This window comes from Arachis hypogaea, chromosome 6 (assembly GCF_003086295.3).
Source record: "Arachis hypogaea cultivar Tifrunner chromosome 6, arahy.Tifrunner.gnm2.J5K5, whole genome shotgun sequence".
Taxonomy (NCBI): domain Eukaryota; kingdom Viridiplantae; phylum Streptophyta; class Magnoliopsida; order Fabales; family Fabaceae; genus Arachis; species Arachis hypogaea.
In genome coordinates, this window is record NC_092041.1 from 44,340,917 (window position 1) to 44,360,056 (window position 19,140).

A 19,140-nucleotide genomic window follows, 5' to 3' on the forward strand; every position below is an offset into this window, starting at 1 on the left:
AAACAACTAGTAAATCGAAACAATGGGTGTTGATTTATAAAACCATCAAATCGAATCCATTGGTTTCGAATTACCTTGGGCATTTTTCAGTTGGCTAAATCGAATCTATTGAATTTGATTTACTCTTATTTATAAATCGAAACAAATTCATTCGATTTGCTACCATTTTAACCATGCACCTAAATCGAATCCACTTGATTCAATTTTTGTTCAGCAACGTTTTTCACCTAATTCAAATCTACAGGATTCGATTTACTTCGTGTTTCAATAAATTGAATTTAATCAATTCGATTTATATGGAAATGTGCTTTGGAACTTTGACGTTGCATTTTTTGATTTGAGCTATTCAGGTAATATTGGTATGCATTTGGTTTAATGAGGTGAATTGCCCATATTTTTTGTTAGTCTTTTGCCTTTAAAATATTTCTTTTTATTATACAATTAATCCTAACATTTGGTAATTCTGGATGTACTTTTTGGCCATACAATTATGTAATGAGAGTGATGAGAATAATTATTGACATAAATTTTGGGTGTGTTAACACTACAATAAAATTTGATAATTATAGCGGTTGTTTTTGGTATTTATGGAGATTTAAACCTCTTTTATTATCAAGAATGGTAGTTTCAAAAAACAAGTAATCTACCACGCCATTTTAGTTATTATGGCGGTTTTTAAAAAACTGCCACAAATTTTTGAGTTTAAACAACAAATTTTTAATATGTTAAAATAAAGATTCAAATCGCTATTATTTCTAAATAAAATAATATTTTTTTATTGGTTAAAAACAGCGTTTAAGTAACACATTATTTATTAGACTAAATAGTTAGTAACAGGTAGTTAGTTAATTCATGATATATTAAACATTAAGCTTCCCCTTATCACCATTTTTTTCTTCAAATGGTGGAAAAAAATTAATTAAACTCAATACAACTTTTCATGATAAATAGTTTGTAAAATTGTCAATGAAAATTCATCAAGTAGTACTTTATTACAGGCTTTTTCGAAATTGACAAAAAAAAATTGAAGTGGCAGAAGCTTGTTGAAATTCTTTTCTTATGAGTCTTTTTTTAGTTCATATTGTTATGAAAAAAAGTAAAAAATTAGTGACAAATTTTACCTATTTGATTTGTTTTAAAACTTTTGTGATTCGTGAAAAATTAATACATTAGAAGTGGTTATAAGTTTTACCGTGCAAGTATAATAACTATAAAATTTAAAATAAATAAAAATAGTAGTGGATTCTTAAAAATAAAAAATATAATTAATTAAAAATTAAAATAATAGAATGTTAGATTTAAAGGTTGAGTGAAAGATGACATTTTCAAAACCTAAGAAGGAAGGGACTGGGCCTTAAAGACTTGAGGACATATAACTTAGCCTTATTAGGAAAATAGTGTTAGCAGATCGTTACTCAGCCTAATTCTATCTTAACTAAAATACTGAAAGGTAAATACTTTAAGTATGGAGATGTGATGAATGCAAAAATAGGTAACTTATTTTTGGAAAGGATCCTCTCCAGTTTTTTTAACACTTGAAGAAATGCAGTGTGATTTCTCATCGTTAATTTTATAAGTTGAGCCAAAATTAAATATGAGAGAGAGCAATGAAGGGTAAAAGATCACAATTGACACCATCTAATTTTTTTTTTTACTGGAGAGGATCTACTACCTTCTTGGGAATGGCATAGCATCTTAGAGGATCGCACGTTTATTGAAAAAGGCTTCGATTGAAGAGTTCGCTCCAGTAGCTCCATCCGAGTTTTTCAAGATCTTTGGTTGCCTCCACATTCCTTTCGTATCCCTTGTCACAATCCATAGAATCACAGATTCAGGTTTTATGGGTTAAAGATCTGATGAGGCCAGATAAATCGTGGAACCACAACTTGATAGCAAATATTTTTTCTCCTGAAATTAGAAGAAGAATATGCTCAATTCAACCTAGAGATGGAGAAGATTTGATTCAATGGGGCCTCAATAAATCTAAAGTGTATTTCACAGCTTCAAGCTACAACATTGCTTACCTCTTTTTTCACCTCCTTTAGAGCACTGCCCAAATCATATGCAACATAAGCAGGTGTGGCAGCAGTTGTGGAAGATAAAGATCTCGCCTAGAGCACAGATTTTCCTTTGGAAGTGCCACCATGATCTATCCCAGTCCTAGAGCTTATACATAGCAAATTTTCAAACACCAATCTAAGTTGTTCTCTCTATGTCACATGCAATCCGAATCCATCACTCACTGTTTAATTAAATGCCACAAAGCGCAAGAGATTTGGAGAAGTCCACTTTATCAGCATCTTCCTAATCTAATTAGTGACCATTTTTTCAATGGTGGCAGGAATTGACGAAAAAGCTTGAGAGACAGGCTGAAGGGGATCGATTGCTGAACCTTGCAGCAATTATTTGCTGGAATTCATGGAAAGCAAGAAACCTATGAGTTGTTTAGAACAGGAACCAGTTACCAAAGGAGGTTATTTGCACGTCCATAAATCTGTTGCAGTAGCTCTATCACATTTGTTTGAATTTTCTGTCCTAGATTACGCCTTTTACCCCTTCTTTTATTTGAGTTGCTATTTATTATTACTTTACTATTTTGTAATAAGTTAATTAGGAAACTCCCACCTTTTTTAATTTTTTGTCTTTAATTTTGGACAACTGTATTTCTCCAATGAAATAAAAAAGTTTTTATTTTTGAAGAGAAAAAAAAGCAAAAGATGACATTTAAAGGATGAGTAGTATTTTTTTTAAAAAAAATCAAGTGTAGTTTCAAAAAATTAAAATAAATTAAATAAAATGATAAAACCGAGTTCTTGATCGAGATTTTGGGAGAAGAATTGAAAAAGAGAGAGATAATAATTTCTGTATATTGATTCAGAAAAAAAATTGAGTAGAATAAGTTACAGATTGCCTACTATTTATATTACTAACTTATCCCTAATTCCTAATTTAATTTAAAGCAATTAACTAATTAAGATAATGATACCCTGACTCAGCAACACTAATTTCTAACAGAATTTGTTATACAAATTTTGTTATACAATCAATTTCAACTTGCCATTATAACCGAATGCATTTTCATCTCTATCATCCTCCCTCAAGTTGGAAGTACTTGAAACCTGTCCAGAGCTGAAAACATTATCATCTTCATCATCCTCCCTTAAACTTATGGCTACATTTAAAATCTGTTCAGATCCTCCCTCAAGTGGGGTATGCGAATCCAGCATGCCCAACTTGGAAGTGAGCGCTTGAAAAGGACCGGGTGCCAAAGCTTTGGTGAGAAGATCAGCTGTTTGATTAGCTGAGTCAATGGGCAGCAACTTCAATATGCCAGCTTGCGCCTTTTCTCTTACAATGTGACAATCCACTTCAATATGTTTGGTGCGCTCATGAAACACTGGATTGACAGCAATGTACATGGCTGATTGATTATCACAATAGAGATTAATAGGTTACAGATGAGAAAGTTGATAATCATGCAGAAAATACAATAACCATTGACCCTCTTTTGTTGTCTGAGCCATGGCTCGATACTCTGCTTCCGAAGAAGAACGAGCCACAGTCGTTTGCTTCTTACTCTTCCAAGAGATGAGAGAAGATCCCAAGAAAAAATAATAACCTGTACTGATTTTCTAGAATCAGCACAGGTTGCCCAATCCGAATCAACAAAACTAGAGAGGCGAAGAGCATTTTGGCATGAGAAGAACAACCCTTTCGCAGGAGCTTGCTTGATGTAACGAAGTATATCTAGAGCAGCCTTGTAGTGTTCATCAGTAGCACAATCAAGAAATTGGCTAAGCTTTCCCACAGCAAATGCAATATCTGGCCGTGTATTAGTCAAATATAATAACCTTACAAGTAACCTCCGAAAACATGTGAGGTCCTCAAGTTTTGTGCCATTCTCTTTAGAAATTTTACCATTATAAAGCATAGGAACACTGACTGGTTTCGCCTCTAACATCCCATACTCCTCAAGTAAGTCAAGTGTGTACTTACGTTGATATAAGGCAATGCCCCGGGAACTACGTGCCACTTTCATACCAAGAAAAAATTTTAGCTTTCCTAAATCTTTGATGCTAAACTCAGCATCCAATGCTGTCTTGATAGCCTCAATTTCAACCAGATTGTCTCCAGATAAAACTAAATCATCCACATATACAAGAATTACAGCCAAGCTATTATTAGTGTGTTTGGTGAAGAAAGAATGATCATGGCTTGATTTGATGAAGCCATGCTGTTGAAGAAAACCACTGAGACGCAAATTCCACTGCCGGCTAGCCTGTTTGAGACCATACAAAAACTTGTCAAGCCGACAAACTGCACTATTGGGAACAACAAGACCTTGCGGAGGAAGCATGTATACTTCTTCTTGTAACTCACCATGCAAAATGGCGGTATTTACATCCAGCTGGTATAATTCCCATCCTTTGGCTGCTGCCAAAGTGAGTAGAAGTCTCAATGTAGTGAGTTTTACAATCGGACTAAATGTATCAAAGTAATCATAGCCAACTTGTTGACTAAAACCTCGAGCCACAAGTCGAGCTTTATGCCTTTCAACACTTCTATCGGGATTTAATTTAACCTTGAAGACCCACTTGCAACCAATGGCACGCTTTCCCGGAGGCAAAGAAGTAATTGTCTAAGTTTTGTTCTTCTCAAGAGCGAGTAACTCCGTACTAATTGCATTTCTCCAACACTCGTGTACAACAGCTTGTTCATAAGTCTTCGGCTCAATTGTGGTAGTTATAGCAAGGGAAAAAGCTCTATGGATGGGAGAGAGCCGCCCATAATCCACCATTTGAGATAGTCCAAATTTCCGTGAACATGATTGGACATTAGAGCAACCTGTGTCAACCAACATGCAATGATAGTCTTGTAGGTAATTAGGTGACTTTCTAATGCGGGTGGATCTTCTAAGTTGAATATGATGTGATGAACTAGGTTGAGATGCATGAGGATGTGAAATTGGTGTACTATGGGATGCATTTGTGGGCTCATGATGTATATGCTGAGACCTCAAGTCATGCAATTGTGGCGAACAAGATGTGTAGGAATGTAATGGGGATGAAGGATATTGCAAATTCAATGAATTATCAACAAAAGGATCAATGTCATCAAAATGATAAGTAACGTTATGCTTGGGAGCAAAATCAGCTTGACTTTCTTGAGGAATTGTCTGAGTGGATTTATATGGAAAACAATGCTCATAAAATTCTACATTTCTAGACAAATATGTTTCCCTAGTGTGAAGATCAAATAGAACATACCCTTTAGTGCCGGTTTGATAACCAAGAAATACACTTTTTCGTGCCCTTGAGTCAAATTTTTTTCTTCCTTGTGAAATAGTGGATGCATAAGCCAAATAACCAAAAATTTTAATATGATTTATGTCAGCATTTTTGTTAAATAAAACTGCAAAGGGGGTTTGATTTTTCAAAACTGGACTTGGTAATCTATTTATTAAATGTACAGCTTGACCAATAGCATAATTCTAAAAACACTGTGGTAAACCAGATTGAAAAAATAATGCCCTTGCAACATGTAGTATGTGTTGATATTTTCTCTCAACAATACCATTTTGTTGGGGCGTTTCAACACAAGAAGTTTGATGAATGATGCCATGTAAATTGTAAAAAGATGTGATTTTAAACTCAGGACCATTATCCCAGCGAATGGTCTTAACTTGGGTTTGAAACTGAGTTTTAACATAGGTTATAAAATTTTGTATCAAAGTGCTTGCCTCTGACTTTAACTTCATGAAATAAACCCAAACAAATCTTGTTTTATCATCCACAATTGTTAAAAAATATTTAAAACCTTGTAAAGAAACTGATGCTATAGGACCCCAAATATCCATATGCAAAATATCAAAACTATTTTGGCTTCTTGATTCACTAAGAGGAAATGGCAAACGCTTTTGCTTTGCAAAATGACAAGAGTCACAAGGTATATCATATTCAGTTTTATTGCACTGTATAGAAGGATAAATTTATTTTATTATTTCTAATTTGCTTTGTGGTACATGGCCTAGCCTATAATGCCATAAATCATTATTTGAAAAATTTGAAAAACATTGATTTTGTGCAATTGTATCTGTAATTCTAGTATTCAAGCTAAGTGCTATACTTTTGCTGCAATGTTCTAAATTTGCTGTATGCAATGGATGTCCTAAATGCTTCATATCTGCTGTCTCTAATGTTGGAATGCCTAATTGAGATGATGAATGCATCATGTACAGCCCTCTTTTTGCTCTAGCTGTGCCAATCATCTTCAAGGAATTCTGGCTCTGTATCTCATAATATTAGTCAGTAAAAACACATTGACAATGCAAGCTTTTTGTAATTTTGGATATGGAAATTAAATTAAAGTTGAAACTTGGTATATACAGCACATCATTGAGATAAAATGTGTTTGAAAATACCACAGTTTCACTTATTCGTGCTGTTGTTTCTGTCCCGTTTGGTAACTTGACCAGAATTGGCCTAATATGCCTAAAAGTAGTAAAATAATGCATTGACTGTGACACATGATCTGTGGCACCTGTGTCTAGCACCCAAGAGTTTGAAAAAAAAGTTTTTACTGACAAGAAATATGCAATATGGGAGCTCATGCAAAGTGTATAAGTCTCTAAGATTATACCTCTCTTTTCTACATTGGTGTGGCAAGTGTCTCTCATATTTGCTCCTTGACAAGGCTGTGTACATGATGAGCGGATAATTTATACGCTTTTTGGCATTGTTTTTAGGTAGTTTTTAGTAAGTTTGAGCTACTTTTAGGGATGTTTTCATTAGTTTTTATGTTAAAATCACATTTCTAGACTTTACTATGAGTTTGTGTATTTTTCTGTGATTTCAGGTAAATTCTGGCTGAAATTGAGGGACTTGAGCAAAACTCTGAAAAAGGCTGACAAAAGGACTGCTGATGCTGTTAGAATCTGACCTCCCTGCACTCAAAATGGATTTTCTGGAGCTACAGAACTGCAAATGGCGCGCTCTCAACGGAGTTGGAAAGTAGACATCCAGAGCTATCCAGCAATATATAATAGTCCATACTTTATTCGGAAATTGATGACGTAACTTGGCGTTGAACGCCAAGTACATGCTGCTGTCTAGAGTTAAACGCCAGAAAAACGTCATGATCCGGAGTTGAACGCCCAAAACACGTCATAACTTGGAGTTCAACTCCAAGAAAAGCCTCAGCTCGTGGATAGATCAAGCTCAGCCCAAACATACACCAAGTGGGGCCCGGAAGTGGATTTAAGCATCAATTACTTACTCATGTAAACCCTAGGAGCGAGTTTATTATAAATAGAACATTTAACTATTGTATTAGAGGTCTTTTGGACCACGTTTCATCTTTGGTCTCAGTTTTGTTTTATTCTTCATCTTAGGAGACTATTGATCACGTTTTGGAGGGCTGGCCATTCGGCCATGCCTGAACCTTTCACTTATGTATTTTCAACGGTGGAGTTTCTGCACACCATAGATTAAGGGTGTGGAGCTCTGCTGTACCTCAAGTTTCAATACAATTACTATTAGTTTTTACTCAATTCTCTTTTATTCTTATTCCAAGATATATGTTGCACAACACTTTGATGAATATGATGATCCGTGACACTCATCATCATTCTCACCCATGAACGCGCGTGATTGACAACCACTTCCGTTCTACCTTAGGCCGAGCGCATATCTCTTAGATTCCCCAACAGAATCTTCGTGGTATAAGCTAGATGGATGGCGGCATTCATGAGGATCCGGAAAGTCTAACATTGTCTGTGGTATTCCGAGTAGGATTCTGGGAATCCGGAAAGTCTAACCTTGTCTGTGGTATTCCGAGTAGGATTCCGGTATTAAATGACTGTGACGAGCTTCAAACTCCTGAAGGCTGGGCGTTAGTGACAGATGCAAAAGAATCAATGGATTCTATTCCAACCTGATTGAGAACCGACAGATGATTAGCCGTGCTGTGACAGAGCATTTGGACCATTTTCACTGAGAGGATGGGATGTAGCTATCAACCAAGGGTGATGCCTCCAGACGATTAGCCGTGCAGTGACAGCGCATAGGACCATTTTTCCGAGAGGATTAAAAGTAGCCATTGATGATGGTGATGCCCTACAGACAGCTTGCCATGGAAAGGAGTAAGAAGGATTGGATGAAAGCAATGAGAAAGTAGAGATTCAAGAGGAGCACAGCATCTCCATGCACTTATCTGAAACTCCCACTATTGATTTACATGAGTATTTCTATCCCTTTTTATTTCCTATTTTATTATTAATTATTCGAAAATCCATAAATCAATTTAATCTGCCTAACTGAGATTTACAAGGTGACCATAGCTTACTTCATACCAACAATCTCTGTGGGATCAACCCTTACTCGCGTAAGGTTTATTACTTGGACGACCCAGTACACTTGCTGGCTAGTTGAACGGAGTTGTGAATTCAAATAGAGCCAATTATTAAATTTTATACAAGTACAAAGAGCATGGATCACAATTTCGTCCACCAAGTTTTTGGCGCCGTTGCCGAGGATTGTTCGAGTATGGACAACTGACGGTTCATCTTGTTGCTCAGATTAGGTAATTTTCTTTTCAAAAACTTTTTCAAAAATTTTCTTTTCTTTTTCGTTTTTTTTTTCAAAAATATTTTTGAAAAAAATTTTAATAAAAATCCAAAAAAAATTCATAAAATCATAAAAATCAAAAATATTTTGTGTTTCTTGTCTGAGTCTTGAGTCAAATTTTAAGTTTGGTGTCAATTGCATGCTTTAAAAATTTTTCTTGCATTTTTCGAAAATTCCATGCATTCATAGTGTTCTTCATGATCTTCAAGTTGTTCTTGATAAGTCTTCTTGTTTGATTTTGATGTTTTCTTGTTTTGTGTCTTTTCTTGTTTTTCATGTGCATCTTTGCATTCATATTTTCCAAGCATTAAAAATTTCTAAGTTTGGTGTCTTGCATGTTTTCTTTGCATCAAAATATTTTTCAAAACTATGTTCTAGATGTTCATCATGATCTTCAAAGTGTTCTTGGTGTTCATCTTGACATTCATAGCATTTTTGCATGCACTCATTGTTTTGATCTAAAAATTTCATGCATTGAGTATTTTTGTTGTTTTTCTCTCTCATAATTAAAAATTCAAAAATAAAAAAAAATATCTTTTCCTTATTTTCCTCCAAATTTTCGAAATTTTGGGTTGACTTGGTCAAAATTTTTTAAAATTAGTTGTTTCTTACAAGTCAAGTCAAAAATTTCAATTTTAAAATCTTATCTTTTCAAAATCTTTTTCAAAAATCATATCTTTTCCATTTTTTTTCTTATTTTCGAAAAATTTTAAAAATTATTTTTCAAAAATCTTTTTCTTATCTTTTCAACTAATTTTCGAAAATTAGCTAACAATTAATGTGATTGGTTCAAAAATTTGAAGTTTGTTACTTTCTTGTTAAGAAAGGTTCAATCTTTAAGTTCTAGAATCTTATCTTGTAGTTTCTTGTTAGCTAAGTTAAAATTAAAAATTAAATCTTTTTATCTTTTATCTTATCTTTTTCAAAAATTTTATCTTTTTCAAAATTTTGATTTCAAATATCTTATCTAACCTCTTATCTTCTTATCTTTTTAAAATTTGATTTTAATATCTTTTTCAACTAACTATTTGACTTTGGGTTTGTTTTTTATCTTTTTCGAAACGACCTAACTACTTTTCCCTCTCTAATTTTCGAAAATACCTCTCTCTTTTTCAAAAATTCTTTTTTGTTTTAAATTTTAATTTTAATTATATCTTATATTTAATTTTCGAAAATTACTAACCCTTTTTCAAAAATTATTTTCGAAATTTCCCCTCTCTTTCCTTCTTCTATTTAATTAATTAATTACTAACACTTCTCTTCACCTCTCTTCATCTAAAAATCCGAACTTATTATATCCCTTGTGTTTGGATTCTTCTACCCCTTTCTTCTTCTACTAACATAAAGGAATCTCTATACTGTGACATAGAGGATTCCTCTTTCTTTTCTTGTTTTTTTCTCTTTCATATGAGCAGGAATAGGGAAAAAGGCACTCTTGTTGAAATTGATCCAGAACCTGAAAGGACTCTGAAGAGGAAATTAAGAGAAGCTAAATTAAATTATTCTAAAGGTAACCTTTCAAAAATTTTCAAACAAGAGAAGGAGATGGCAGCCGAAAATAATAATAATGCAAGGAGAATGCTTGGTGACTTCACAAAGCCAACGTCCAAGTTTGATGGAAGAAGCATCTCCATTCCTGCCATTGGAGCCAATAACTTTGAGCTGAAACCTCAGCTAGTTGCATTAATGCAACAAAACTGCAAGTTTTATGGACTTCCATCTAAAGATCCTTATCAGTTTTTAACTGAGTTCTTGCAGATCTGTGAGACTGTAAAGACGAATGGAGTTGATCCTGAAGTCTACAGACTCATGCTTTTCCCTTTTGCTGTAAGAGACAGAGCTAGAATATGGTTGGATTCACAACCTAAGGATAGCCTGGACTCCTGGGATAAGCTGGTCACTGCCTTCTTGGATAAATTCTTTCCTCCTCAAAAGCTGAGCAAACTGAGAGTGGATGTTCAAACCTTCAAACAAAAAGATGGTGAATCCCTCTATGAAGCTTGGGAAAGATACAAGCAGCTGACCAAAAGATGTCAATCTGACATGTTTTCAGAATGGACCATATTAGATATATTCTATTATGGTCTCTCTGAATTTTCAAAAATGTCACTGGACCATTCTGCAGGTGGATCTATTCACCTGAAGAAAACGCCTGAAGAGGCTCAAGAACTCATTGACATGGTTGCAAACAACCAATTTATGTACACCTCTGAGAGGAATTCCGTGAATAATGGGATACCTCAGAAGAAAGGAGTTCTTGAAATTGATGCTCTGAATGCCATATTGGCTCAGAACAAAGTGTTGACTCAACAGGTCAACATGATCTCTCAAAATCTGAATGGATGGCAACATGCATCCAACAGTACTAGAGAAGCAGCTTCTGAAGAAGCTTATGATCCTGAGAACCCTGCCATGGCAGAGGTTAATTACATGGGTGAACCTTATAGAAACACCTATAACTCATCATGGATAAATCATCCAAATTTCTCATGGAAGGATCAACAAAAGCCTCAACAAAGCTTTAACAATGGTGGACGCAATAGGCTGAGCAATAGCAAGCCATATCCATCATCTTCTCAGCAACAGACAGAGAATTCTGAACAAAACACCTCTAATTTAGCCAATATAGTCTCTGATCTGTCAAAAGCCACTTTCAGTTTCATGAGTGAAATAAGATCCTCCATTAGAAATCTGGAGGCACAAGTGGGCCAGCTGAGTAAGAAAGTCATTGAAACCCCTCCCAGTATTCTCCCAAGCAATACAGAGGAGAATCCAAAAGGAGAGTGCAAGGCCATTGATGTAGTCAATGTGGCCGAATGCACAAGGGAGGAGGAGGACGAAAATCCTAGTGAGGAAGACCTCCTGGGACGTCTCTCAAGCAAGAAGGAATTTCCTATTAAGGATCCAAAGGAATCTGAGGCTCATATAGAGACCATAGAGATTCCATTAAATCTCCTTCTGCCATTCATGAGCTCTGAAGACTATTCTTCCTCTGAAGAGGATGAAGATGTAACTGGAGAGCAAGTTGCTCAATATTTAGGAGCTATCATGAAGCTGAATGCCAAGTTGTTTGGTAATGAGACTTGGGAAAGTGAACCTCCCTTACTCATTAGTGAACTGGATACCTGGGTTCAGCAAATTCTACCTCAAAAGAAACAAGATCCTGGCAAGTTCTTAATACCTTGTACCATAGGCACCATGATCTTTGAAAAAGCTCTGTGTGATCTGGGGTCAGGGATAAATCTTATGCCACTCTATGTAATGGAGAAGCTGGGGATCATTGAGGTACAACCTGCCTTGTTCTCATTACAATTGGCAGACAAGTCATTGAAACAAGCTTATGGAATAGTAGAGGACGTAATAGTAAAAGTTGAAGGCCTTTACATCCCTGCTGATTTCATAATCTTAGACACTAGGAAGGAAGAGGATGATTGCATCATCCTTGGAAGACCTTTCCTAGCCACAGCAGGAGCTGTGATAGATGTCAACAGAGGTGAATTAGTCCTTCAATTGAATGGGGACTACCTTGTGTTTAAGGCACATGGCCATCCCTCTGTAACAAAAGAGAGTAAGCATGAAGAGCTTCTCTCAGTTCAGAGTCAAGAAGAGCCCACACAGTCAAACTCTAAGTTTGGTGTTGTGAGGCCACAACCAAACTCTAAGTTTGGTGTTAAGACCCCATATCCAAACTCTAAGTTTGGTGTTGGGACTATACAACATTGACCTGATCACCTTGTGGCTCCATGAGAGCCACTGTCAAGCTGTTGACATTAAAGAAGCGCTTGTTGGGAGGCAACCCAATTTTAATTATCTAATTTTTATTTTATTTTATTTTATTGTTATTTTGTGTTTTATTAGGTACATGATCATGTGGAGTCTGATGACAAGTCATCATATACCCATTTTTCAAGCTAATTTCACTTGTTTTGCTAGCATTTATGCACTTTCTTGCATCCTAAGTAAGTGATTTGGAGTGAAAATGCATAACTTCTCTAAATCAAGCAACCACCATGAAATTAATGTTAAATCATGAGGTTTAAGCTAATTTTGATTGAATTTTAATTGATTTATAAGCCTCTTGAATTTAGTGATACTTTGAGTGGTTGTTTGGTTTATTGTAGGTGAAGAAAAGAAAAGAAAATGAAAAGCGTGGCCTAAGAAGCGTAACACAAGAAAAGGAAAGCGTGGCCAAAGAGGAGAGAAGCGTGCCGCAACTAATGGGGGAAGCAACATTGCCCTCCACAAGGGCACACTGCCCTCTAGGAGAGCAACATAGAGAACCAAACAAGAATAGGCAACTCTGCCCTGCCCACTACAAGGGCAGAGCACAAAATGGTGCCTTGGGACCAAGAGAAAGCAAACTCTGCCCTGCCCTTGTGGAGGGCAGAATCGGGCACTTCAAGGAAAGAAATCAAGGAAAAAAGGTCACCCATGCATGCCACAAGGTTCGAACAAAGAACCATGAGGAAGCCAAGCTCTAAGACCCACTACCGTGCCAAGAAGCCAAGAAAAATGTAGCGTGTTTGCCTCTTCCCAGTTTCGAACACGGGCCATGAAGGAAAGGACCCTGCCCTGCCCTTGGCGCGGGCAGGGCAGCAATTGGACTGGCGCACCACACACAAAATTCTGGCGCACCAACTTTGAAATCTGGCGCACCAAACTCTCGTCCTGGCAGCATCTGGCGCGCACTCCTCAACCCTGGCGCATCAAACTCTTCCTGCCCTGCCCTTGGCGCGGGCAGGGCAGCGTCCCACGCACCAACGCGCATCCTGGCGCACCAATTTCCTCCCCTGGCAGCACCAAGCGTGCGCACTCCTCAATCTGGCAGCACCAACTTTCCCGCCCTGCCCTTGGCGCGGGCAGGGCAGCCTCTGGCGCACCAAGGGCGCACCAACTCGTGCCAACACGCATCTTGCTCGCACCAACTCGCACATGGCCGCACCAAATCCACGCACCAAGCTTCATTTTTCTGCCCTGCCCTCCACAAGGGCAGGGCAGCCTCCTGGGAGTGACTTTTTGGGCCAAATTTAAATTAAAAATTCATTTGAATCCATTTCTTCACCAATTCAAAAGCCCATCCAAATCCCATTATCCAGGATTAGAAAGTGTATAAATAGGAGTTAGTTTGATTTAATTAGGACCTTTACTTTGAGCTTTGAATTTCTACTTTTATTTTGGGAGCTTTTGAATTTCATTTTCTTTGAGCTTTCTTGAGAGACTTGTCCGAGAACTAAGAGGATCAAGGGAGACTTGACTGATCTCCTTCCTCATTTCCCTTGGGCAATTCTACTCTTCTTTTTCTGAGTTTTGGGTGTGTGAAATTGGGGAAATTCTGTCCTAATTCCCATTCAAACTCTTTGCACTTTGTTTTCTGCATAATTCAATTCCAATTCTGTTCTTCTATTAATTCTTCTTTAATTTTCTGTCAATTGCTTAGATAATTCAGATCTGGGAAGGAAATTGGGTTTTAGGCTCTGCTACCTAAACCCTTGGGTCCTGAGATCATAATTCACTTTTGGTTCTTCTGTGAACCTCTGCTACATTTTATTTCATTTCTGTTTGAATGCTTATTGCCTCTAATTCAATTTCTGCTTAATCAATTGCTGCAATTTACTTCTTCTTTGTTTAGATCTTGCAATCCCATTCCTCAATTCCCTTTTACTTTCTAGCAATTTATCATTCTTGCCATTTAAGTTACCGCAATTTAAGTTTCTTGCACTTTAAGTTTCAGTCATTTACTTTCTTGCTCTTTAAGATTCTGCAAATTTACAATTCTGTTCTTCAATTTACTGCATTTTTCCCTTCCCCCTTTACATTTACTGTCATTTACTTTCTGTTAAACACAAATCACTCAACCAAAACTTGATTCGCTTGACTAAATCACCCACTAAACTAAAATTGCTCAATCCTTCAATCCCTGTGGGATCGACCTCACTCATGTGAGTTATTATTACTTGATGCGACCCGGTACACTTGCCGGTGAGTTTTGTGTTGGATCGCTTTCCACACATCAGAGTCATGAAAAAATCATAAAAATTAAAAATAGAATCAAAAACAGCAGAAGAAAAAAAATTACACCCTGGAGGACGCACAAGCTGGCGTTCAACGCCAGTAAGATGCATCTGGCTGGCGTTCAACGCCAGAACAGAGCATCATTCTGGCGCTGAACGCCAGAAACAAGCAACATTCTAGCGCTGAACGCCAGGAATGTGCCCAGAGAAGAAAAGCTGGCGCTGAACGCCAGTAACAAGCATGAAACTGGCATTCAACACCAGAAACATGCTTTACATGGGCGTTGAACGCCCAGAATATGCACCACACGGCGTTTAAATGCCAGAATGGTGTGCAAAGGCAATTTACATGCCTATTTGGTGCAGGGATGGAATTCCTTGACACCTCAGGATCTGTGGACCCCACAGGATCACCTCAGGATCTGTGGACCCCACAGGATCCCCACCTACCATATTCCCACCTTACCTCCTAATCCTAGTTTTTGTGATTACTCTTCCCCATGTCACACTTCCCAACACCCTTCACCAATCACCCCCCTCACCACTCACATCCATCCACTCTTCCCCATAAACCCCACCTACCTTCAAAAATTCAAAACCATTTTCCCACCCATTCCCACCCTAAATGGCCGAATACACACTCCCCCCTCTCCCTATAAATACCCTTCCATTTTACTTCATTTTCACACAACACAAACCCATCTTCTCCCATTTAGCCGAACCTACATCTCTCCCTCTCTACCCTATTCTCTTCTTCTTCTTCTTCTCTTCTTTCTTCTCTTGCTCGAGGGCGAGTAATATTTTAAGTTTGGTGTGGTAAAAGCATAAGCTTTTTGTTTTTCCATTACCATCAATGGCACCTAAGGCCGGAGTATCCTCTAGAAAAGGAAAAGGGAAGACAAAAGCTTCCACCTCCGAGTCATGGGAGATGGAAAGATTCATCTCCAAGAGCCATCAAGACCACTTCTATGATGTTGTGGCAAAGAAGAAGGTGATCCCTGAGGTCCCTTTCAAGCTCAAGAGAAATGAGTATCCGGAGATCCGACATGAGATCCGAAGAAGAGGTTGGGAAGTCTTAACCAACCCCATGCAACAAGTCGGAATCTTAATGGTTCAAGAGTTCTATGCCAATGCATGGATCACTAGGAACCATGATCAAAGTATGAACCTGAGTCCAAAGAATTATCTCACAATGGTTCGGGGGAAATACTTAGATTTTAGTCCGGAAAATGTGAGGTTGGCGTTTCACTTGCCCATGATGCAAGGAGATGAACGCCCCTACACTAGAAGGGTCAACTTTATTCAAAGTTTGGACCAAGTCCTTATGGACATATGTGTGGAAGAAGCTCAATGGAAGAGAGACTCCAAAGGCAAGCCAGTCCAACTAAGAAGACTGGACCTCAAGCTTGTGGCTAGAGGATGGTTGGAGTTCATTCAACGCTCCATCATTCCTACAAGCAACCAATCTGAAGTTACTGTGGATCGGGCCATCATGATTCATGGCATCATGATTGGAGAGGAAGTAGAAGTTCATGAGGTCATCTCCAATGAAATCTACAAAATAGCCGACAAGCCCTCACCCATGGCACGGCTAGCTTTTCCTCACCTTATTTGCCATCTATGTTACTCAGTGGGAGTTATCATAGAAGGAGACATCTCCATTGAAGAGGATAAGGCCATCACTAAGAAGAGGATGGAGCAAGCAAGAGAGACCCTTCACGGTTCTCAAGAGGTGCATGAGGAAGCTCATCATCAAGAAATCCCTGAGATGCATCAAGGGATGCACTTTCCTCCCAACAACTATTGGGAACAACTCAACACTTCCTTAGAAGATTTGAGCCACAATGTGGAACAATTAAGGGTGGAACATCATGAGCACTCCATCATTCTCCAAGAAATAAGAGAAGATCAAAGAGCAATGAGGGAGGAGCAACAAAGGCAAGGAAGGGACATAGAAGAGCTTAAGGACATTGTTGGTCCTTCAAGAAGAAGACGCCACTAAAGGTGGATTCATTCCTTGTTCTTTATTTCTTTCTGTTTTCGGTTTTTAATGTTGTGTTTATCTATGTTTTGTGTCTTTACTTCATGATCATTAGTATGTAACCATGTCTTAAAGCTATGAATAAAATCCATTAATCCTTCACCTCTCTTAAAAGAAAAATGTTTTAATTCAAAAGAACAAGAAGTACATGAATTTCGAATTTATCCTTGAATATAGTTTAATTATATTGATGTGGTGACAATACTTTTTGTTTTCTGAATGAATGCTTGAACAGCGCATAATTTTGATCTTGTTGTTTATGAATGTTAAAATTGTTGGCTCTTGAAAGAATGATGAACAAAGAGAAATGTTATTGATGATCTGAAAAATCATGAAATTGATTCTTGAAGCAAGAAAAAGCAGTGAAAAAAATAGAAAGAAAAAGAAAAAGCAAGCAGAAAAAGCCAATAGCCCTTAAAACCAAAAGGCAAGGGTAAAAAGGATCCAAGGCTTTGAGCATCAATGGATAGGAGGGCCCAAGGAAATAAAATCCAGGCCTAAGCGGCTAAATCAAGCTGTCCCTAACCATGTGCTTGTGTCATGAAGGTCCAAGTGAAAAGCTTGAGACTGAGTGGTTAAAGTCGTGATCCAAAGCAAAAGAGTGTGCTTAAGAGCTCTGGACACCTCTAACTGGGGACTTTAGCAAAGCTAAGTCACAATCTGAAAAGGTTCACCCAGTTATGTGTCTGTGGCATTTATGTATCCGGTGGTAATACTGGAAAACAAAGTGCTTAGGGCCACAGCCAAGACTCATAAGTAGCTGTGTTCAAGAATCAACATGCTTAACTAGGAAAGTCAATAACACTATCCAAAATTCTAAGTTTCTAGAGAAGCCAATCATTCTAAACTTCAAAGGAAAAAGTGAGATGCCAAAACTGTTCAGAAGCAAAAAGCTACAAGTCCCGCTCATCTAATTGGAATTAATATTCACTGATATTTTGGAATTTATAGTATATTCTCTTCTTTTTATCCTAATTGATTTTCAGTTGCTTGGGGACAAGCAACAATTTAAGTTTGGTGTTGTGATGAGCGGATAATTTATACGCTTTTTGGCATTGTTTTTAGGTAGTTTTTAGTAAGTTTGAGCTACTTTTAGGGATGTTTTCATTAGTTTTTATGTTAAAATCACATTTCTGGACTTTACTATGAGTTTGTGTGTTTTTCTGTGATTTCAGGTAAATTCTGGCTGAAATTGAGGGACTTGAGCAAAACTCTGAAAAAGGCTGACAAAAGGACTGCTGATGCTGTTAGAATCTGACCTCCCTGCACTCAAAATGGATTTTCTGGAGCTACAAAACTCCAAATGGCGCGCTCTTAATGGCGTTGGAAAGTAGATATCCAGAGCTTTCCAGAAATATATAATAGTCCATACTTTATTTGGAAATTGACGACGTAACTTGGCGTTGAACGCCAAGTACATGCTGCTGTCTGGAGTTAATTAAACGCCAGAAAAACGTCATGATCCGGAGTTGAACGCCCAAAACACGTCATAACTTGGAGTTCAACTCCAAGAAAAGCCTCAACTCGTGGATAGATCAAGATCAGCCCAAACATACACCAAGTGGGCCCCGGAAGTGGATTTAAGCATCAATTACTTACTCATGTAAACCCTAGGAGCGAGTTTATTATAAATAGAACATTTAACTATTGTATTAGAGGTCTTTTGGACCACGTTTCATCTTTGGTCTCAGTTTTATTTTATTCTTCATCTTAGGAGACTATTGATCACGTTTTGGAGGGCTGGCCATTCGGCCATGCCTGAACCTTTCACTTATGTATTTTCAACGGTGGAGTTTCTGCACACCATAGATTAAGGGTGTGGAGCTCTGCTGTACCTCAAGTTTCAATACAATTACTATTACTTTTTACTCAATTCTCTTTTATTCTTATTCTAAGATATACGTTGCACAATACTTTGATGAATGTGATGATCCCTGACACTCATCATCATTCTCACCCATGAACGCGCGTGATTGACAACCACTTCCGTTCTACCTTAGGCCGGGCGCATATCTCTTAGATTCCCCAACAGAATCTTCGTGGTATAAGCTAGATGGATGGCGGCATTTATGAGGATCCGGAAAGTCTAACCTTGTCTGTGGTATTCCGAGTAGGATTCTGGGAATCCGGAAAGTCTAACCTTGTCTGTGGTATTCCGAGTAGGATTCCGGTATTGAATGACTGTGACGAGCTTCAAACTCCTGAAGGCTGGGCGTTAGTGACAGACGCAAAAGAATCAATGGATTCTATTCCAACCTGATTGAGAACCGACAGATGATTAGCCGTGCTGTGACAGAGCATTTGGACCATTTTCACTGAGAGGATGGGATGTAGCTATCAACCAAGGGTGATGCCTCCAGACGATTAGCCGTGCAGTGACAGCGCATAGGACCATTTTCCTGAGAGGATTAAAATTAGCCATTGATGATGGTGATGCCCTACAGACAGCTTGCCATGGAAAGGA